At 39.2% G+C, this 24,972-nt stretch overlaps 1 protein-coding gene across 1 annotated transcript in view; it reads right to left on the reverse strand.

The window, feature by feature from the left end:
* bsna (bassoon presynaptic cytomatrix protein a) overlaps nt 1-24,972 on the reverse strand; it is a 94,569-nt gene that overhangs the window by 66,000 nt on the left and 3,597 nt on the right. The window lies entirely within an intron of this gene.

The raw sequence follows: 24,972 nt of genomic DNA on the forward strand, positions 1-24,972 counted from the left end.
TAAATCCACATGGGCACAAAGATATACACACATAACACACAGAAATCAACTGCTGGCACAAGCAAGGCACAAAACGATACAAGAGAAATGAAATGAAGAGACAACACCCTTCAGCATCTGAGAATAAACATAAAACATCACACCTCCTCCTATTCCTCTCCTCCTGTCTTTTTTCTTTCCTTCTCTTCTTCGTCCAGATGAGAGCTGATACTCCCTTGTGTCCAGACCTTGCTTTGCTCTCTAATTTCTCCCGGCTTCAAAACAAAATCACACAGCTTCTCTCCGAGCTGTGTCAGCCTGCTCCCGTCCTGTCTGTCCTTACGTGGCTTTGCATCCACCGCTGCGACCCAGCTGCCATTAAGAGTGCTATTTTAGCTCCTCAGTAGCAAGCTAGTGAAGCTCTGCACGTTTCAAGCGTTTCTCCCCATCCCTGTCCTTCCCACAATGCAACGCGCAGCTGTCCTGATTCCAGCTATCCACTAAACCCCCTCCCACCCCGTTCTAATTTTTTGGCAAGGAGCTAGGGGACAAGTTTGCCCCTTGAATTTAAGGGGAAGATGTGGAAAGCATCAGTCACAGAGTCTAGCTAAGCAGTTCCTCCCACTGAGCTTTCCCAGCCTGCTTTGCTGTCTAGCATTTTCTAGCCTGACAGCATCACTGATCCCATGTTCTGTTAACTCAGCGGCTACAGCTCTCTTCTACAGCCTCACATCGTCATTTTCCTCCTTAACATATTCTCTTTGTAGCCGTCTCCTCCCCGCCTATCCTCTCCCCTCTTTCTATCATCCCATTTTTCAGAATTTTTCCTCTCTCCCCTCAGTTTTCTGTTCCCTCTCTGATTGGGGTTGAAAATGTAGGTCTTGTTGCATGAATGGCTGAGGTTGAAAGATATTTGAAGGTATAATTTTTGCTGTGCAGGCTCCTCCTACGTTGTGCTGCCATAATTACATCTGATGAAGATGATGGCGAGGGGGAGATGAGGAGAGGTAGATAGGGAGAAAGAGAAAGAGAGGGACCTGATTTTAATGAGTCCCTGCACGTCTAACTTCCCCCTTTATAACCAGCATCATGAGGGAAACTTGAAGAAATGAAGGAGAGAGCAAGGGATGGAGAGATGGGTAAGAGTAAGGAGGAGACGGATAGGGAGCGAACAGCGGCAGGAAAAAAGTCAGCAGTTTTTTTAATCCAGGCAGCTCTTCAGCTCTCATCATGTCAAGCTTAATCAACGGCAAAGCAGCAGAATATCCACTTCGCCTGCACTGTGGTTCAAACCAGTGAATCTTTTCATGTCAGTACGGTAACTAAAAGGTGAGGATGGTCCGCCAGGGTAAAGGGTGGTTTCAACAAATGTTCTAATATACATCACTTAATTTAGTGCTATATAGTCTTGCAGCTGGTGTTGCATTTGACATATAATAGACACACTATGTATGAGAAATTTAACAACATCATTTCAATTGCCTGGCCCTATCCCTGACACATAATGTGCTTCATTTTTATTTGTTCAGATAAAAAAATTGGGATCCACTGTACTTGGGCGTCAGCAAAAAGATACATAATCCACTGAGGCTAAATGAGCATTCACTACAGTTTTCTTACCCTCCCTCTTAAAGGGATAGTTCACCAAAAAAGGAAAATGCACTCATCATCTACTCAGTACTCTGCCAATGGAGGGTGGGGTGAAGTGTTTGAGTCAACAAAACACTTCTCGAATCTCAGAAGTTAACTTTGTAGCAGCCTGAATCGGATACGGTTGAAGTCAATGGTGACCTAGACTTCAGACGTAATTAAACAATACAAAAATTACTGTTCATGAGTCTTGAAAAGCTTAGGTTTTCCCTGAATGGTTCCTTAAATTCATTTGAAAAGACTTGGAGACCTCTCTTAAGTCATATTGAGTCTTTGACATCTCTGCGTTATGGTGATGACTGAGCCTCCCCCTCCCCCCCATTTATTTTATTTTTAATAACAATTCACCCTTCCCCTTTAATTATTTATTTTATTTATTTATTTATTTATTTTTATATTTGGTTGTTTTTTCGTGTTTATAGGTTTGTTATGGGTGCTGGGGATGGGAATGTGGGAGGGATAAAAAGATGGGAAAAAATGTAAGATGGAAGTATTCCCTGTTATATTGTTGTATCTCGTGAAACTACTTCCAATAAACAAAAATATATATAAAAAAAAAAAAAAACAATACAAAAAAAAGCATAACATGCCTCCATACTGCTCATGTGGTATCATCCAAGTGACCCATCATTCAAATTCGACTCAAAACAATGTCATCTTTTAGCCTTAAAGTCCACCAGAAGAGGCTAAGCTAGCAGACATTAGCACGTCCACTGTCCATGAATGTCTTGTAGCAAAGTATCAAGGACTTTTGAGCTTAAAACACGTTGTAAATGACATTGTTTTGAGTCGAATAATAATGTCGGAGCAAGCGGACACTTAGATTTCACCACACAAGCAGAATGGAGGCATGTTGTCTTTTTTCAGTTGTATTATGTCTGAAGTCATGTTCACCACTTACTTCAATTATAATGGATTCTGCTCTCACAAAGTTTACTTCTGAGACTCCAGAAGTGTTTTGTGGACTCAAACACTTCCACCTCCGCTCCATTGGCATAGTGGTGAGTAGATGATGAGTGCATTTTCCTTTTTCAGTAAACAATACCTTTAACTATTATCATCTACCTATCATCTAATTCTAATCATTGTCTACCTATGATACAAAATGACCAAGGTTGTTGGCTTTGACTAGTTTGACTAAGTTGATAATGCATTTTCTCAATGATTGTATTAGTCCCATGAAGTTGTTCAGCTTAAAAAATGGAACTAAAGGACATTTAAACTAGAAATTGATGGCAATGAAAAAATAGGTCACACTAGGCAGACAACCTGTGCTGGATTCTTATCAGCAGCACGATTTGTGCCATTTTGTGCCACTTATCTTACGCATCAATGTCACCTTAAAAGGTTTGGGGAGTATTAGTGCAACAATTATGCTGCTCATTTTTATGTATGTAAACAGCTGTATCATTGTAAAATGCAGAACTTAACTGCACAGCAAATATGAGAGAAGACAACAGGGTCAGCCAGGCCTGTAATTAATTATACATGTTGTGTTCTACACTGGTTGCCAAGACTAGTGCCAGTTGTTGTGCTTCTTTTTGGAAGAGGGTTGTGGGATAGGAGCCTGACGAATCAGCGAAGGCTACATGACCAAAAAGACCTAATCAGCAAAGGGTTTGAGTGGCTACCTCATAATATCCAAACATTCCATTTCTGCCTGTCTAGACTAAAACGCCTACGAGTTTTCAAACAGGTGCAGGAACTGCGGCCTCCATTTGCTTTTGTCTTCTCCGGGCTAACCAGTTACAGAGTTGAAGCATTTACAGAACAAATATATAGTAGTGTGAGTGCAGAATGAAAAAAAAATATGTTTTTAAAGATATTGTTGGACATGAAGCAGCTTGTAGCTACTGGAAATAAATCTAACAGTTTATGCAATATCTAACCCATGAAATTCAATTAGAATTTGTCCTCTCATCATTTTATCCTCCAAAGCATTAATTTCTCCCATACTAACAGTGAAAACCTGAAATTACAGAATCCTAGTACATCCATTTGCAGATGGAGGTCAGTGATGACAGGACACCCCTGTCGTCTCTAATAATACGTCAGCTGAAACAAAATGCAGACAGACATCTCCCAACTTTGTTTATGATCAGTAGCCGTCATCTGACCCTCCAAAACGGCCCCTCCGGCCCACTGAAGAGTCCCAGCCCTAGTGATGAGACTTTGGCTCTGGCACTGACTGATTAGACTGTCACAGGGCAGCTCTGACAGGTGTCTTATGTGCCTCAAACCATTAGAGTACAGGCATCACCTCAAGTCATAGCCCATTTGCTACCGTCTGTGTACCTTTCATATTTCTCTTAGTCAGTTTTGCATGTCGGCCAGGCTCCGGCAATTTTCAGGCCTGTGTAAGTTATTACAAAAAAAATGTCTGTCTTCTCTGAAAGGGGGAAAAAGAGCCCCGACAATCTCCTGACTCTGCACAGGCAAGCAGGAGGAAATTTAAATGTAAATACTTCTGCCTGTTCTTGTATAATTGTGTTTTAGGCTTTAAATCTCTTTCAGTATACATCACAGACTCATGGTTGATAGCCTAAATGAAAAAAAAGACACTTGCAAAAACACATATAGTGACTGGAATTATTAAATGCAATATTCATTAAAACAAAGTACAGTAAGTAAAATATTTCTTGAGAACAACATTTTGATTATGAACTCATTAAAGTAGCAACGATTTGTCTTTTTAGTCAATATACATACAATTTATAATGTGCATGTACACCCCAAAATGTCCCAAATCTTGATGCATTTTTGCTTGACTCAATTAATTATTAAGGTCCTGTACCTTAATGTTTAATTAATAGTATTTTTGGTATAATCAATTGATCAACTAATTGTTGCAGCTCTACTAGCTAAATCATTTTTTTCTTCTATTTTTGGGACATTAATTAGATTTTGTTCATAAAAGTGAAGGCTAAACTCTACAAAAAAAATATTCTCACAATTAAACATGAAAGTATATATTTTTCAGTATTAAATTACATTTTGTGTTCACAGTTTGTGCAAAGCACACTATTTTTTTGTGACACTATTAGTTTGTATTACTGTATGTTAAAAGCATGTTGGTCTACAGAGAAGACAGATGTCAGAAACATTTAAAGTTAAAACAGAGGAAAATTATATTTAGAACTTTTTGATGCAGAAATTAGCACCTCACTCTGACAAGCTACACTTGTTAAACATGTAAAGAAGTTATCAACAGCATCTCTATACAAAGGGTCAACAAATTCAGTTGAAAATGTAGATTTCTAAATAAGCAAATATACAAACACACGCAAACACGCCACAGGAACACACTTACCTCTGATATCAGAGATTTAAATAACTGCCTATTGTTTGAGTTAATGCCCTGTTTTGTCAGCTGGCCTAACAGATTAAAGTGAAATAAAGAAATGGATAAAACTGTAGGCCAACTAAAATATCAGTCAAATCTATTCATGATAATTAGACCATATCATGCAGCTCTGGTTTAGAGCAAGTGGACATTTCATGGAGCCGAGTTCACTTAAACTCTGATATCATTTGTTATTAATTAGCCTGGAGACACAGAATTAGGAGCTGAGAGGAGTATTAGAGGATTAAGGTTCAATCACAGAGCTAAAACAGCACAGATGAAGAAATCTGTGAGGTTTTCTTTCTCTGTTTTACTAATTTGTATGCACTAATTATTTAGAAAGTTGTAAATTGCATGTAAAACTAACCAAATGATTGATAACACCACAGGTGAACTAGACTTAGATCGCACTTTTCAGGTCTTAATGACCCTTCAAAGCACTTTACAGTACAAGCCACATTCTACCATCCACACACACATTCCTACAGCGCTAGATGCTGTGCTTTTTTCTTATCACACACACCATTTACACACTGCAGACAGAGTTGTCGATTGGGGTTCAGTCTTTTGCCCAAGGATACTTAGGCATTCAGACTTGAAGAGCTGGGGATAAAGCACTGACTCTCTGGTGCATGGACTCTACCTTGTTTGCAGATTAAATTACCAAGTAAACTGTACTTATAAAACCTAACAATGCCATTCTCTAATGTCATCCAATATGATTGTAAGGTGTATAATACATTATAATAAGTGTTCATACCCTAATCTATATACATTCTCTTCTGATTGATGGCCTTATCTCACTCCCTGTAAGGCACTGTTCTCATCAGGCAAAGAAAAAAGGAAGTCTGACACTTTGGGCCTCGATGATAGAATAAGCTATTTCCTGTGGCTGTCTCAAGTAAAGTGTGACATGGAAACAAACCGAGTCACACACACACACACACACACACACACACACACACACACAAACACACACAAACCAGCTGTCAACATGAAAAATTCACGTCACAGATCTTCAACACTGAGCAGGTGTCGATGAAACCTCGAGGTGCGATTCACAGCATTGTCTGCAGCGACATCAGCAGACATTTCACCTTTGCATTTCACTCGACACAGATAAAATAACTTCAAATTACTTCCCATTAACACTCTTACTTTTTTCTTTTAAATAGCCCCTTTATTTGGGAAATAGTTTTGGTGAAGTGGATGCAGTGTTCCTGGTCCCTAATACTGAACAGTCACATGCAACCTAGAAACTACCCGGTGTGACCAGGCACAGTCCTGTACTGCTGGCAGCTCCATGAGTGTTTGGATGATTAATACCTTGTTCAAGGGCACCTCAGCAGATTTAATGACTTACATATAGACAATCCTACTGCTCCTTTCATTTAACCAACTCAGCAAAGCCTTGTAAAATTATCGCAGCAAATTCAAATTTAATGGCACACTTTGAACTGCAGTTAGTAATGCGGATACTTTGATTTTGATTTTTAGTGAATCCCACTGTGCTTGTTTTTTTTCTCTGATTCCATAATTTTTCTCATTTGAACATCTACATCCCTGATACTGTAGAGCGAATACACTAACAAAATATTGAATCCTCACAAACATTTGCATCAAATGTAATCCTTAGTGCAACAGAACTAGTCCTTAGCATTAGTGAGTCCTCCTCTAACAGTTCTACAATATACTGTCATGTTTTATTGATTGTGTGCTGGACGTTGTGTGCAGAGCTTCGAATAAACCTACTATGGTACAGAGTAAAGTTTGTGTTCATCCTACCTGGTTTATCTGCACAAAGATTTTATCGAAATTATAATCAAACTACAATAGCTTGGCCATTTTTTTCTTATGTGGTGCTCCAAGATTAGCCATCAGTCACCAAAACACCGACATGACTTGACATGACATAACATTGAGGCGTCAGTCATCACAACAATGCCAAACTGAAAGTATTTTACTAACCATAGATTCCTAAACTTGTTTAGTTTGAGTTTTTATCTTTGTGAAAGTATCAGTAACTGAATCTATCTAGACCAGCTCTAGATAACAGACAGGCTGAAACAGCACAGCAGGGATATCAAGTATTGCAGTTTATAGCTAAATAAATAAACATAGTTTAGTGCACAGTTTCACTCACTATGAAGGAACAGTTTTGGGTCTAGAAAAGAAAAACATGTACAATGTGGTTGCAGGTGACTTTACTAATTTAACTAATTTTCCATGACCTGTAATTTGCTAAGAGTGTCTGGAAATGTCACATGTAACATAGAGTGAATGAAGCCCGCTGTAAGCATTAGATGCTGTTTGTGGTTTAGTGTTGTGGTCTGCACACTCAGCGTCACTGATCCCGGCTGCACACACAGGTACACATACATGGACACTCAAAATACACACACACCCTAATAACCGCATGCAGTCCATTGAAGAGCCTCACATCCTCCAGCAAAATCCATGTGCACGTCCACATAGGGACAATGCACACAGCTTTTAATAGACCTGTCTATCAATACATGGTTTCCAGCATTTCAGGGCAGGAGTGGAGGAAGGGAGGGAGAACAAACACACAACAGTGGGAGTGTTTAGAAAGGGTGGAGGTAAGATTAATGAGTGATGGAGACTAACAGAACAAGAGAAAAGAGAACAGGTGCTTTTTAGGTTGAGTCATGTGTATTTAGGGGTCATTTAATGCAAATGTTGAATGTATGTGTGTGTGTGTGTGTGTGTGTGTGTGTGTGTGTGTGTGTGTGTGTGTGTGTGTGTGTGTGTGTGTGTGTGTATATATATGTATATATACACATATATATGTATATAATGAAAAAATTAGAACAGCTTGTCTGTGATTTGTGTGTTTTTGTGTTATAGCTACGAGACACAGAGATGCAACCCACCAAGCGTTTTGACTTATTTCAGCTTATTAGACCTTGTCTGGACTTAGACTTCTGTGGGCGTGAACAGACTGACTCTTTGATTGACAGCTCACTCACACCCCTGCATCATAGCACGGGACAATTTAAATTTTTAGCGAATTATTTTTTTAATCTAGCTGAAACACAGGCGGCGTAATAAGTGGCAAAGCCTGATAAACATATTGAATTTCATACAGCCTGGCATTGCGTTCATGCCTGCCAGATTACTTTGTTGGAAGGTAGTGGTGTAATATTTTGTTTGCCCCTAACCAATCATTCGATAGTGCTATGGGAGCAGTTCACACATAAAGCAGGACCAAGTGGTAATGTATGAGGGCACAGCAGCGTTAATAGGCTGTGAAAAAAATGCAGTAGTTGCACTATGAGTGTTAACTGAGTACATGCTGACAGCATGGGACACGTGCAAGAAGAGTTACTGCATTAAAATTACTTAATACAACTAAAACATTCAATTTGCTGTGTAGGGGATTTTACACTGTGTATGAGGAAGATATGTGAAATGTAACATTAGAAGATTTGCAGGGGTGAGTGTGTTCATTGTATGTCTCCCATCTATCTTCACTCGTAGTCACTGAGTGGAAGCTCTTATATAGACTGACTGCAGTGAGTGAACAGTTAGCCGTCATGGCAGCAGACTAATGTACTGATCAATATTCTGCACAGAGCCAGGAGGTTCCAGGAAGTATTCCCGTGATGTAGCCCTGACATTCTACATCTAATTATGGAAACACGCATGCACACATGCACACATGCACTCTCACATATACACGCAATGTTGTTTCACTATGGCCTTAATGTGTTTCCTAGCATCTTACCCTAACCTTAACCATCACAACTAAAAGCCCTAAAGGTAAACAAGCTAAAAAGCTAAATGGCTGTAGTAGTGTGGACACAATGCATATCCATTGCAGAGATGTTTTCAAATGAAAATGTGCTGTAGGACTATGGTTGTAGCCAGAGTGAACTGAGAAGGGGTGGGGAGGAGGTGTTCCATTTGTCTGAGTAGAGGCCGACTTTTAAAACCTCTGAGATTATACTGTTGGAAAATTGCCCATTAGAACAATAAGAGACAAAAACCTTGAAATGCAACATCTGAAGACCAAGAGAAAGACCCCTCATCCTTCAAGACCTTATAGCGCTGCAGCTGACGGTTCATTCTCTGCTCCGTCCTGACGAATGAACAAACCCATACGCACACACAGATGCCCACACACACACACACTCACACACAACTGTCTTTATCTCAGTGTGATTACCATCAGCAAGCCAGGAGGAGAGAGTCATAAAACACACGCAGCCCTCTATTCTACAGCTGCACACCAGCACACATACAAACAAAAACAAAAATTCCAATTTTATAAATCCTGCTCTTATCATGCCATCTCAGTCCATACTCTGTTCTCCCTGTTATTTACACACCTTCCTGCACACACACACACACACACACACACACACACACACACACACAACACACACACACACACACACACACACACACACACACACACACACACACACACACACACACACACACACACACACACAGACACACACAGACACACAGACACCACCTGTGCCATTCATCCAATGCCACCCTGGATAACCCAGTGTGGTCGATTGTATTGACCACTATCACACATAATGAACGTTTCTTAATTAAAATCTGCCTCAGCACTTTGGGTCCCATCCAGTATGATCACAGCCTCTATGTGAACTGTGTGTACTTGTCCACTTTAAGAGATAGATAGATAGATAGATAGATAGATAGATAGATAGATAGATAGATAGATAGATAGATAGATAGATAGATAGATAGATAGATAGATAGATAGATAGATAGATAGATAGATAGATAGATAGATAGATAGATAGATAGATAGATAGATAGATAGATAGATAGATAGATAGATAGATAGATAGATAGATAGATAGATAGATAGATAGATAGATAGATAGATAGATAGATAGATAGATAGATAGATAGATAGATAGATAGATAGATAGATAGATAGATAGATAGATAGGTAGGTAGGTAGGTAGGTAGGTAGGTAGGTAGGGAGGGAGGGAGGGAGGGAGAGAGAGAGAGAGAGAGAGAGAGAGAGAGAGAGAGAGAGAGAGAGAGAGAGAGAGAGAGAGAGAGAGAGAGAGAGAGAGAGAGAGAGCGTGCGTGCATGTGTACAACTTGTGATTAAAGACCTGGGTCTAAGCTGTGCTGTTAAATCAATAGTAGATTTGAGTCAGACTGCAAAACAATCCCATGGGGCATTGCAAGGGACGGATGGAAGAAAGTAAGAACTCATGAAGCATTTTGAAATGAGAAGCGCAAATGGAAAGAGTGAGCAAAGGAAGCTGTTGAGTGGGAGAAGAAAGGATGAGAGTGGAAAGAAATCAACGAGGAAAAGATGAAACACAGACAAAGGAAGTGAAAAACGGGAGCTGGCAAAAGAAGCGATAAGAAGGGAGAAGCAGCATGGATGCATTTTTTATGAGATGACGAATAAAGTCATGTTTCTGGTTTGTTTACTGTACATACACAAAGGATAACATCCCTGCATGAGAATGTGCCTGAGAACAATATAATGCTTGCCTGTTATATACATGTTTTATTCTGCAAGGCTTAAAGAACTACGGTAAGATGGATCACTTCTCACATATCAATACCAAGAAGAGAATGCTTGTGAAACAAAAACACATTTTAGCTATTTTTGGCTCCAACGTGACAATGTTTATAGAGAAACAAATTAAAACCAAGATGAATTTGAACCAATTTAAAGTCTCTGTTTGGAGCTTTCAACCACATTTCACTGTCATCTCAGTGAAGGGAACTTTCTCAAATGTCAAAGAGTGTAGAGGTCGATTTGCTTTTTACATATACGTTTAAATCTATCAATAACTATTTCTATCCCATAAAGTAACCTGTACTAACTCAGTTATGGTGTAACTCTAACACACATCACGTTTTTATTTATCTCCAAACATAGAGAAGATGTTAGAAACTCAAGATGGATACAATATCCATGATCTTTGACTTTTCAAGTAACTTTTAACAAATAGGGAGTGACAATACACAACAGGTACATCTTTTTGTTTTAGTGTCTTGTCTGAAATATAGATCAAATTAAATAAATAAATAAGGTAGTATAAGAAAACCCCCAAATAGTGCCTGTTTAATATGTCTCCAGTCACCCACAAACTAACCATCAGCATAACAGTGGTGCAGGAAGAAGACTGTTTTATTTTGGGTGTTAACAAAACCTGTCCCAAGTGGTATGTAGTAAAACCACTGAAACAGCCACAACTGCACTTTCTTCCAGAGAAAGCAAAAATCCTAAAGTTTAGGGCAGACCAGACTGAGACCCAACCTGGCAATTATTAATCATAGAGAGCTCTGCAAGTTTAGGAGGTCTATTATTGATACCTACTTTCTTTCTGAAGGGATTTCAACCTACTTTCAACCAAAGCTACTTATTTGACTAATATAGTTGCTTTGGCTGTCTTTTGAGGGCATTGGTCCCTTGTTCAAACAGCTGAGTATGTTCAAGGTTTATTTAATGTGTGAGTACAAGTATCCTGGGAGAAGGAGGGACATGGAGATAAGAGGGTTGTGATCTATGTTGTGAACAATGGCGTAGGATGGCTTCCACTCCATTTCAATATACACAGAATGGAACAAGCCAACTTAATTAGGCAAGGAAAGAGTAAGTGAATACAATGCCATGTAAATGGTAAAGAAAAAAAACATGTGCCAACATCATTTGCAACCAATTCAGACAAATAAGCACATTTCCTATGACCGACAGTGATTCAAAATCATGTTGGCTAATTTTAAAACTGCACTTCATTTAAGAAGGTTTTCCTGCCCTTGCTGCAAAGTCACATGACCATATAGCCAACGCAAGAGTTTGGAAATACAAACGAGTTTCTAAGATCCACGAAAAGCTTGATCGATACAACATTTCAACTTATGCTCTGTAAATTTTAGGACCGTTCTTATTACACTGAGTTTAAGTTTTGTTTAATTTGTTATTTGAGGCTGAAAAAACAGGTTAAAATGTCATGATTGACAGCTGACACTGATTAACAATTTGACGGCAGGACCTTGATACCTCCATCTCAATCCCCAGTCGCTACTACACAAACTCTGACACCAAATGTGCAAGATGGCTTAATATCTGGATAGTGGGAGGAAGCGGAGACGCGTTATCCATCTTTACAGTTCATGGCGTAAACAGCCAGCACAATCTGGGGGATGTACATGAGGCATACACAACCACTGTAGCCGTGCATATCTCCCCAATGGAGGTTGGTTGGAGTCGAAATGAAAAGAAATGTGAAGGGTTAGACACAGTTTGTTCTTACAGGCTTTCCGCAGAGGGAACGAATGAGCAGTTAACAGAGTTTGATTAATTGATTTAACATTTTAATTTTCTGCTTTGATTAGATTCCTGTAATGACTCCAACAACCCCCGTGAGGCAGACATGATATTGACGACATTGCACCAAAAGGGTGAGAACGAAACTGATAAGTCATGAAGCCAGCCAGACAGCCACACAGTGCAGACCTGTTTGCAGAGGTATGAGTGTGTGAATGAGTCGCATCACCTCCACTTCAAACAGCCTTATCACGCAGGGACAGCACCCAGTTTTTTTTTTACGGCCAGTCTCTCCCTCTTCATCCACCACCACTCTCCCTCCCTCCCTCTCTCCTCTTGTCTATTTTATCTCCCACGTATTCCTCCCCTTCGGTGTGTGTGTGCCTGTGTGATAAGAGTGGACATCAGTGATGTATGTGTATATGTGTTTCAGGCAGGGATGACCATCAAAAGTGTGTGAACATGCGCAAATATGTGTGTTAAAGATCAGTGACACAGAACAGAGCGGACGTTTGCGAGAGCCGCAGCTGTGTCCTTAAACAACTTCTCTCAGCCAGCACGTACTTGATGGACTAACCCGACGTGGCTCTCCTCCAGAGACAAATAACACCAGCACCTGTTTCAGGCAATTGCCCAAAAGATGACATATGTTTAGATTCAAGTGACAAAGACTTGTACCTTCCGTATATGAATGATGAGCCACGTTTGACAGTGAAAAATACTGCAGCTCAACACAGGAGAACGCTGTTGTTTTCTTAAATAATGACCACAATTAATCTCTCACCTTTACCACAGAGTTATTCAACCATGAAAAAAAAACTGTCCTAATGTTTCTTTTTCCGACTACAATGCAGCAGAACCAGAGATAGTGTCTGGTCTAAAGCAGAAATGACAACTGAGATGTCTTCAACCTTTATTCTTCAGCTACAGCAAAACAGTTACAACTTTCTCAGGTATCATGCAACTGCAACAAAAGCTATATTTGAAGTGTTAACCTTATAAAAAAAATAATTTTAACATAAACATTCATTTGTCCTGTAGGCCATATAGGTCGTGTGCCTAAACCTAACAAAACCTTAGCAATATCACACCATACAAGATATTTATTTCTCAACTGTGACAATGTGTACATGGACACCACTATCCTGACTACTGACCTTTAAAAGTGATTTAGATTATGATGCTTACATGTGACATATACATGTCTACATGATGTGATGATAGCATGATGTCTTTATTCAATGATTGTTTTTCAGAATATGACCTTATTTGGGTTCTGTCATCAGAAAATGCTGTTAGCATGTTAGCCTCTTATTCAGACTATTTGGTTAAACTGGTAAATATTGGAATATTGCTGTCCATGGAGGCTAAACGCAGTCAGTGATTTATGACAGTGTTGGAAGACACAGAAAATAATAGAAATACCCGGTCAGAAAATGCTTCAATGTCAAGTTGTAAGAACATCAGCAAAGTATGTATTTAGTTGTTTAGTCTTGGTGACAACAACATTAAGGAGGGAATAAGGTGAGGTCATTGAGGACATGCACGTCAGGCTTTTCACATTAAACGGTGAGTAAACAAGCCAGGCGCTTGTTAACTTTTACTGCTGGGTTATTTCACATCACAGACGCTTACTGCTTCACAAGAGATTGGTTCCATTATAGACAGAGAAAGAAGATCTGTTTAGAGCGATCTGCATGGTATAATAAAATTCTTAATAAAAATATGCAATGAAAATAAAGGCAGTTTGTCACCAGGGAAGTTAAGCATCAAAGAAAAACTTCCACCTTGACCTGAAAAGCAAATACTTATCCATCAACATTTGAGAGAGACGTTTTGTTTTTTAAAAATGCCATTTGCAAACATTACATAGTTAAATGAGTGGAGTCTGTCTTTTCACATCTGTCTTTTCTCCCCATTTGTTTTTGTTCAGCTAGTCTCTGTTAAAGTAGGTTTGTTCTGCCTGTCTGCAGGTATCTGAGAGTGCTAGCAAAACACATTAATCATTTAAAGCAAATCATTATAAATTCCTGCTCTTCAACTCCTTGGCTTGCAACTGCACTAATGACGTGTGTGTGTGTGTGTGTGTGTGTGTGTGTGTGTGTGTGTGTGTGTGTGTGCGTGTGCGTGTTTGAGCTGACAAACGATAAGTGTGTGTAAAATGTGTGTGGGTAGATGTGTGAATATGTGTGTGTCCAGGTGTGTTCTCTCTCTCTCTATTACTCTCTCCCTCTCTCATCCGGCTGGAGCCTCTCATGGTAATGCATCCTCGTCCCTCCAGTTCGCTCCACTTCTTCCTCCCCCCATCCCACCTTACTTAGCCAGTATAGTCCTGATCTCCACCATATACAGAGAAAGATAACTTCCTTTCCTCCCCCATTTCTGGTGCACACCTCGGAGAAGGAGAGTGAAAAGCGGAGGTGGAGAGATAAGGAGAGAGAGAGAAAGGGCAGAGAGATAAAAGGTAGGAAAAAGAGGTAGGAAGGGATGATAAGTAACATGAGGGGATATATTAAAGTTAAGGTGAATAGAGGTAGTAAAAGGAGGTACAAAACAGAGAGAAAAGACTACAGAGAAACCCCCTAATCCACCCCTGTATCTGAGAACCGTGTGTGTGCATGTAAAGATATCGGATCAACCATTTCGACGACAAACACTTAAATTAAAAATACACTCTCTTCCTCACAGAGGCATGAATACAAGATGTGGAAAATTAGCCTTTTTACACCTACATTAAACCTAATCAAACCTGAATACCCCTCGTGTTGCTATGGGATGAAGTGGATTTTATTTTCAAAAGTGATTTGTAAGTTTTTGAAAGGCAAAGGCTGGTTGTTAAATTTTGTTTAATTTAAGTTGTGTTGTTATTCAAACCAAAATTATCTATTCTTTTTAACAGATATACTGTATATTCTGAAATATTTCTAAATTCCTTGTTGTGCCTCGTATACACTAAGTTGGGTTTAATAATACTGAGCCACAATATGTATAAGTAATAAAGAATAACATTTTGTGATAATGTTTCTTTATCCACGTTGTAAATGCAGAATGTGACACCAGAAGATGTACGATTTAAAATCAGGGATGTCTTCTAATCCCAGGAAGTGGATGGATCAAATGTATCGGCCTGGCACACAGAAATAAAACAAATATATATATATTTATGTAGATGTGTCACCACCATCCGTTTTTGTATTTTTGTTCTATTTCTGTACCTTCAGCAGCTTCCTTTGCCAAAAGGCTCAGTTTAAGCAGTGCCAGGTTAGAGAGGCAGAACAAAACACACGCACACACACACACACACACTGGGCAGCTATCACTGTGATGCTCTGCTATATTAGCAGATAATCCTAAACTGGCCTCACTATCCTGCCATTTGGCAGCCATTCTCTGAAAAGCACGTCATTCTACTACAAACGTCAGTTTCAACTCAACAGGTTCCAGCAGGAGGTGTGGAATTAATTACTCGTCTATGCCATCAGAACATCCCTCTTACAGTGATGCAGCCAGTGACCATACAGCAGTGCAGGGTCTGACACGGAGAAACACATGTAAGAATGCTCTGGCTCTTACATGATTGCAGGATTTAAATGCAGATTGCTGCACATTGGTGGCGATGATTGGTGTTGAGGAGCGATTATAAGGTTTTTTGTTGCTGAAACTCCCTGTGAATACACTGAAGGGATTTGGTTTTGAGTCATGACAGTGGTGGAGCAGCAAAGGAAGTGACAGAAGATTCAGCATGGAGCACTGGCACAATAAAACACTGGATAATATGAATGTATTTTACATTACAAGTATTGCACAGATACCAGCATTTTTAATGTGTCAACAAAACATTAATGAATAAGATTTGAACATGGAGAGAGGAAAGTACAGCCTGTCGTTGTTTAGTTTGGATTTAAATGTTATTGTGCCTGCGGCTTTTTCTCCCCTGATGTAGGATTGGAACAGAAAATAATAGTTTCCAGGAATTGTCATTCATATTCATAATAGCTTAACAAAAGACTGATTGGCTACACAGGAGTAAACAATCAAGTATGGGAGATATGATTGAGCTCCATGACGAGAAAAAAGCAGATGAAGATGCTCTTCATCTCTTGTTAAGTGTATGTATCATGATTAAGTTTAACAATTATGTTTGCAGTATTTTTTCATGCTTGATCTTGTGTGACTCAACACACGTTTGTTTCTGTGTTTGCATGTGCAGTACATGTCCCCTGGTGGCCCCAGTAAAGCTGTTGCCATCACAGTCTCTCCCAGCAGATTTCTGCACCTTGATGTTGCAACACGCCCACAGACCTTCACATATGGGAACATACAGCATTTCCTGGTATCTCGGCATAAACAGATACAGTGACCTTCACTGTGCCTGACCTGGTTTCCATGGTAACGGTAGTGTTTGTCTGTCAAATGGTGGTAAATCTATTAAGGGTCAGGATTGAGACAAGTAGAGGGGCAGAAATAAGCTTGAAGAAAGAAGAACAGGGGAAAAAGGGAGTGGATATCACAGAATAGGAAAAAAGAGGAAAAGAAAGTTAGTAACAAGCTCAGAGTGGAGTGGAGGAGAACAAAAGAGAAATAAAGGAGCAGAGTGGGGATTTAAAAGCAAGTCAGAAAATGGGCTTCTGTGGGACTAATTGGGAAGAACAGGGTAGTAACACAGACAGGGTTAGAGGTGTCACTCCCACTGGGGCCATGCACAGTCAAAGAGTCCAGTAAAAATCAACGTGACCTGCAAACCATGTAAATACTATTTAAAGTCAAACCTTCATCTTTTCCATGCATTTGTGATTCTGTCAGTCACTTATGTTGCAGAAAAGTCCATTAATTCAGTCTATTGGGAGATCAAGAAACGTTTTCAATATCTTCATCATGCACTGTTCTAAAGGTGCTTCGTAGGTCTGCAGTGAAGACAGAGCTGTGCTGCATATCTGTTGAGTTTCGTGTGTCTGGATGATACAGAAAATTGTTGGTATTGTTAAAGACCAATGTAGGCCTAGATGAGAATAAATTAACATTTTACTTCTTTCATTTTTTGACTTTTATTTTTCTATAGTTTACATTTACTCCTGGTTGTGATGCACTTTTGTTATTGCATTGATGTACAGAAGCTTGCATAGTGAAAAAATAGAAAAATGTAATACATATATACACATATATTAAGGCTGTACATAGCTCAAGTAGTAGCTGCCTGGCTGGCTGATGTTGTCAAGAAGTGAAGTAACCAGCTATAAGGACTCCAACCATAGACTGTATATAAAGATGGACAACATGGCAGCTACCCACAGGAGAAGCCAAATCATTTTGAAACCCTGCCTCTTCCATCTTAGCAAATAGGACTTGGACCAAATAAAAACTGAAAGTACACATCAAATTAATTTTCGATTTTTTGTCACAATGATGTTTGTTCAAGTGCTTATTTTTTATTTCTGGATAGTTGGAGGAAGAGGAGATATGTCGTCCATCTTTATATACAGTCTATGGCTTCAACTGGCTGAGTCAGCTTAGTCGTGATAAAATATGGTTACCCCCAAAGTATTTTACAAAAAACAATATAAATACAAAAAATGGAATTGTAATGCTAGATAACCTAATGTAGCTAACTAGCTAGCTGTGAAGTAACTGAATGTGGCTTCATCGTGAATTCTCACCAGTAAAATATATCAACTGGCTTGGTTGGTTTCAGCCAAAACAGCCACTGTGGAGAACTACACCAGAGAGTGAAATACACTAAACTATAGGAAACAAGATAGAGTTTAAACAACAGGTCCTGTTGAGAAAAAATAGTGAAGGAGCAGAACACTGTTGTCGAATTCTCAGGGTGGATGTGGATGTGTTGCTTCTGGGGTGATGCCAAAGTTGCTTGTTTTTCACTGGGATACTATTTAACCAGATTAATCACTTTCAACTATTCCCGTATTACTGCAACTAACCTCGTCACCAAGTCGCTCTCAGGGACATATAGAATGCGGTTGCGGTGAGAGAACCCTCAGGGAAAACACATGCACACATTTCTCCACTGAACTAGATTTTTTTCATGGGGGGAGGGGGGTGGCTCCATATGCAAGCACAAGTGTGTGTTCATGTGCCTATCCACTGAGCTGTCAGTGCAACTGGAGGCTTTAAAACAGGATTTCTGCTGCTTGGTGGAGGTTTATGCCGACGCTGGGGCTTTTGATTCGCCACTCACTCAAGGACAGCCACGCGTGACGGACTGCTTCCCAGTACCGCAGAGAAGGAGAGAGGGAAAGAGTGGAGAGACTGGAGATGTACATAGGGAGGAAGCAAGGAGAGAGCTGGATAAAGGCTGCGGTAGAACACTAGAGAGAAAGAAAGAACTGCAATCCTAAAACGGCAAGAAGAAAAGAGGATGGAGGCTGAAAAGAAAAGTCTCTGCACTAGCAAATTTGGAAAAATAGTGGGGAAGGAAATTTGCAATGCTGTGTGGACGCTTTACATACATTTCAGTAAAGTTGAAAGTTGGAGTTAGAGTCATGATTATTTTCCACACTTTGAAACTTAATTGCATGTCAGGATTTAAACTCTCACTGGCAGCTCGGTAATGACTTATAAAATTAGCCTATTTCCTCGCCATAAGATTTCACCTGAGCCACTGTTTCAATAACTCATGATTACTGTTCTTGGTGGGAAGCTCTCTGACAGTTCAAATTGTGAGGTACAGACTGACTCTGCTGGGGGGGCTGTTCTGCAGCAATTGTATGAAGACTTCTCCGGAAGTCCATTTATTGAGTAACTTATTATACAATGGTCACATTTTTGTGGAAAATTTGGTCCAACAACCATTAACTCTAACATTCACACCTACAGTCAATTCAGAGTCTCCAAATAACCAAACCCTAATCTGCATGTCTTTGGACTGTGGGAGGAAGCTGGAGCCCCCCACACAGACAGTAAGTATGGATGGCAAGACCCCCGACCGAACCAGGATTTGAACTGGAATCCCTGAGGTGACAGTGCTTACAACCATACTGCCCTAGCCATGGTTAGGTAAAGGTTGGTTGATATTCTAAAAAGTATGGTCTACAAATTAAACCTGATGCACTGGTTGCCCTGTTTGGCGGCTCTGTAGCTTCTGTTGCACTGCCACATACTGCACAGCAGACCCTTATGTTTGGTATGTTAGTTGCAAAGAGAATAAGACTAAGTGAATGGAAAGCTACCAGTGCTCCTAGTTTCTCCAGATAATTAATGGAACTAGTTTCAGGGTTACATCGTGAGAGGCTGTAACGCTGCAGTTTATCTCTGTACAGTCTGGCTTTTTCTTTTTCTTTTTTGTCTTTTGTGATTATTGTCAATTATGCTTTTGTTTGTATTGTATGTTATGTAAGGATGTTGATGTTTTGTTTTGGTCTGTGTGATTAAATTAAAATAGATTTTTTTCTAAAAGACTGGGGTTTGTTTAAATACTGAAAAATTGAACGCACATCAGTGTCGTTAAGAGCTTTGTACATAATCAGAAGTTTGTTATGAAACATTACATAAAGACTTGGGCTGTAATCAACAGAAGAAAAGCAGGAGACAATACAACAGTGATGAGCTCTCACCAGCCATTATATTTATTTCAGTGCTAGGTGTCGTCTGAATTATAATCATTATGCTCCATTTGCAATGATGAAAATACTTCCTCTCATTTAGGCCACCATACTCGTGTCTCTCATTAAATAGAGAACGGTCATTGTTTTCAGTCCTTATGAGCAACTGGCTACAATTCTCTGAGGCGAGTCTGCCATCACGGTGATAAAAATATCATGTCATTAGAAAGAAATGTAAGAGGTAATTACAAGAGTGTCATTCCTGTAACTTGTCTCAGTAGCATTATCATAACTATCTTCATCAAAAGCAGCAGCAGTAGCAGCTGCAGCAGTGCTATGAGGAATGGGACAGACCCACACACTTTGTGAGTGTGCAGGTGCAGGTGCAGGTTGTGTTGTGGTCTTGTACTAGTTTATTAGATGCAGAGAGTAAATTATATACAGAAAAACACTTTCACAACCCCTGAGAGATAATTTTTCTAGTTCCAAGACTCACCTTGGTAATAAATAAAGAAGTCCTATACCCCGTGGGTTTTTGTAAAAATTTGTCCACTGCAACTATATCCTTGAGTTAAGGAGCAGTTATTTGCTGCTTATGCATGCACTGAAGTCCGGACATGTTTGTGAAATTATCATGAGTGGCTGGTTGCGAGAAGACAAATCTCAACGTCGCTTCAGACATTCTCTCGAGTTTCCCCTGCCAGCCCCCTGGCAAAATTTCCAGTAATTATTCCAAGTGAGACCGTGTGACAATACATCACGGTAATGTCCGAAGAATTTACAGAACGGGAGTTGGGCAAGTTGATCACGTTTCTACACAAAGGCCACAAAAATAAAAAAATAAAATGCATGTATAGGACGCAGAGTAAGAAGTCTACTTGAGCTTTTGAGAGAACCAACGCCGATGCATGTGTGCTGTACACAAAACCGGATGATTTGCACAACAGAATTTAAACAACATGTTACTCATCCTGTGTGCTCTACCCAGAGGTCACTCCTTGCTTGAATTGTTCGGACATTTTAATGTTGTTAACATGTCTCATTTGGACAATCTCCTGCTGCATTTTTCGTATGCGGAAGGCAATGTCTGGAAAAATGTCCAGACCCACTGACGCAGACGTTTTCCAGAGTCTAGGTTTAGGCAGATACTAAGATTTGAGAGAATGGAACAGAGAAGCACAATCTGCAGATTTATATGGAAACTAATTGATCCACCTCACACACACATTTCCAGTGACAGCTCTTTGTGCAGGCTGAGTCTAAAATTAGCAAGCAGTCTGTTGAACAACAAACAGGCTATGGAGGAGGACATGCTGTCGAAGGCCTTAGATGGCAAATGGCTAAGAGACAAGTGAGCCAAGATCAAGTTATTGTGATCGACAAGAAAACTAAATATCATCAATAATACAATGATAAATAATACCCTGCAGCTGCACTCATGTACACATTGCGATTTTCATTTTTTTTTTTTGTTTATTTAGTTTATTTATTAACTTATTGAATCACTAAATTTCCATATATGTAAATATTTTTGGAAATAATGGATTTTGGGCTTTGTTTCTGCTTAAAATTTTGTCCTGAGGATTGTAAATGTGTCTTTTCCTGTCCCCACTCTGTTCTGTGGGTGCTGATGACTGGGACCACTGGTTCCTGCTCCTCCCTGCCAATCATTCCTTTTCCCATCTAGAACATCATCTGCTCCCCTGGTCGCCGAATTTGAGCATTGGACGGCCACTGCTTCCTCACCAGAAACTCACCTGCTGCATACCAGAAGATTCCAGGTAGTTTGAGGTTCACACAAAATATCTTAATTCCACTGAATCTGAGCCTCCCAAAGTCATGGGGAGACTTTATGTTGTGTAAATTAAATCGTGATGAGCAACTCAGCAGAGACCAGCAACAGCTAATGAGACCTCATGAAAGTTTCTGGCTTTGCAGTTTGAAACTCTCTCTGACACAGGAAGTGACTTTATGTTTGTGGCAACAGTATATAAATCTTTTTTGGAATAAAACAGGTTATCAGTTTGTTACAGGGAAACTCTGGTATTGGATTAGTACTTCAATAACTTTTTTTCACGTTGACTTAATAAGTCCATAGCACTACCGAGCAATCGAAACAGAACAGATTTGATTAAAATTATTTGACTTATTTTAATATGATATCCTGGTATAAACCAGCTTTGTTGAATTAAGGTCAAATTTGATCAATGCAAAGGTCTTTTACAGGTGCTTGTGTTTAAACAACGTTTACAATTTTGAGCCTCTTTTGTTAAATGTAAAATTATTTTGGGTTTTGGTTTTGATATATTCATAGCATATATTCTTCCACATATACTGTATATACTCATATTTATTACCCCTATATCTTCTTAGAGTGCTCTTCACATGATAAATAATCTTGGGATGAACTTTAACTCAAGAGGAGGATCAAATGTCACAAAGTTCATGTTAATTGTAATATCAGTTATTTAGTTGTTTCATACAATTTTAGATGTCTGTATAAAAAAAAGAGACGTATAAGAATCATTATGCTCTGCTTTTAACCTGAAAAAAGTTATGTAGTTATCTAGTTAACCTTTTGACCTTGTACTTTCTTAAATGGCTCTGTAACAAAGGTAGATATCAGTATATGGATTTATTCATGATTTAAACAAACCAACTTTACAGCTTTCGCCACTAAAACAGGATGTCTAGGGTTCCACCCACTGAGCCCAACATCGACCAATGACATTAAGTTTCCCTGATTAGAAATCTGTTCAACCTAAACCCCCAGTGGATTAACAATGCTATGCCAATGAGTGAATTTGAGCAAATGGTTGCTGGTTAAAATTCCAGCTGTGAGTGTGTAGCTGTAGAGTTGGTGGTATTATTGAACAACTGCCATGCACAAAACATTCCAACGCCATGGTTAATTAGGAAAGCAAAGATTTTTTTCTCAGTTGCGGAGCATTAGGAAAGGATGACAAGCTACAACCCGTCCACTGTTCAGTATGAATTTCCACACCGAGGGTTTGTAGCATCTTCCCCAGGTGTATTATTTTAAGGAGTGAATAACTCATATAAATGAATTTCAAAAACATGGTGTGTGGGAGTTTCAGCATCCCTCAGCCATATTTATTTATGAGAGCTGCAACACTTTTATCCTTTTAAGGTGTTAAAGTGACAAGACCAACACATCTTATCCACAAAAAACATCAAATTAAAAAAGGTTCCATCTGGTTCACGACAAAAACACCCTGTAAGTGACTATGTGCCAAATGGTGGGCAACATCTCATAAGGTTTGTTTGAAGACATTCTACCAAAAAAATTACTTGTTGAGAGGTTGATAAAGGTCCCACGGGCACCGACTTGGAACGAAATTAATCTGACTTTTTTAGATCAAACATTTTGAAACAGTTTTCCTTTTTTTGGGGGGGGGGGAATACAGAAGTAAAAGAAGAAAATTGTTGACAGATTAATTTAATGTTGCAGCTTCAGTTCCAGTACACGGTATTGTTTATGCCGGAACACTGTCACATGATCGTTTCTGACTGGGATGCTCGACCTAAACTGAGCGATTTCAGTAACATCTGTCCTTTTCTTATTATGTTAAAATGTCTGCTGGAAAAAAGTTATATAAAGTTGTGGATTAAAGCTGTACGTACATTTGATTTGATGCACTGATGTTTACAGGCTTTGTTGTAATGTGTTTTTAGGTCTGTTAAATTAGGGTATCAAAACATCACCGATGCACAATCTCATCGTAAGCTCCTAAGATTCCTAAAACACCAGGAACTCCATCCATGCATCATCAATGCTACCTTTTCCTTTCCTTTGAAGAGTTGGAACAAATCCCAGCTGACATTGGATGATATTGCAGCATAGCATAGGGCCAACATACAGAGACAAACAACCATTCACTCTCACATTCACAACAATGGTCAATTTAGTCTCCAGTTAACCTAACCCCAATCTACAAGTCTTTGGATAACCCACACAGCCACAGCTAACATGGCTGAACCGAGATTTAAACTCTCTTGCTTTGAGGTGACAGTGGTAATTAGCACACCACCGTGCTGCCAGCGCCAGGAACTGTGGCATGCAACTGTGATGTCCAGATTCAACATAAGAACCGAACCTATAAATAGTATGTGCATGTATATTTCAGTGCCTGACATTCCACTAATCACACTCACAGCTAAATTGACAACATGAAAGCCATGTTCCCTAAATACCACCTTTCCTGAATCAAACACATTGGCTATAATCTGTCTCTGATCCTCGTCTTTGGCCTGATAATTGGTGTCACCCTCCTGGCTCAGCCTGCTTAAGGTTATCCGATGAAAAAGGTGTCAGAATATAACAAGATGTGGACTTGTCCATGTTTATAGAAAACAGAGATGGAGAGTTTTTTGTAATATTGAGGAAGCTAGGTTCAGGTATTATTCTATGAATCTATAAAGAGCGGTGTAGTTATAGCTGGAAACACTTTATTAATATATTATATTATATTAAAATTTTCCTTTCGGTCAGGATCATTTAAACATGAAGCATGCCAGGACTTCATGTGACTCTGTGCTTGTTTAACAGTCGTTAATAAACCTCTCAGACCTGTTAATATTAAAATAATCTCTTTAGCCTGGCGGGCTAAGTCTGCTAAATGTTCTCGGATGCAAATGGAATGTGATCCCAGTTTGACAGATATAGAGCCTGGCGCTGCTTATTGAATTATCAAGGCCCACAAAACATTGATTAACTGTGATCATATGGGATAATATTCAGTTTAACTATTAATCCATACACAACGAGACTGGAGCTCTGCCACACACAGCTGAAGTATTTTGTGAAGGGTTTATTGCAATGGCTAGAAGTAAAGTTTTCATATTTATGTGTTTGTGTCAATAATTTTTTTAAAAGATAATTTTTATCATAAAAAGTGCAAAACATCGCTTACCATTCACAATGTAGATTCTTATTTCTATAATATTTGAATTCCCAAGCTTCCATTATATTGTCTGGGGTAGATTTAATCTGAATAAATGAAATTCCTTAAAAATGTGCAAGATTTTATGTTTATTTCAATATAATAGCCAGCTCAGTCGAGTAAAAAAACTTGTGCAACATTGTAAATAGTTTTACTCTTTTACAGCTGTCTCTC

The sequence above is a fragment of the Limanda limanda genome, chromosome 7 (assembly GCF_963576545.1).
Source record: "Limanda limanda chromosome 7, fLimLim1.1, whole genome shotgun sequence".
NCBI classification, from domain to species: domain Eukaryota; kingdom Metazoa; phylum Chordata; class Actinopteri; order Pleuronectiformes; family Pleuronectidae; genus Limanda; species Limanda limanda.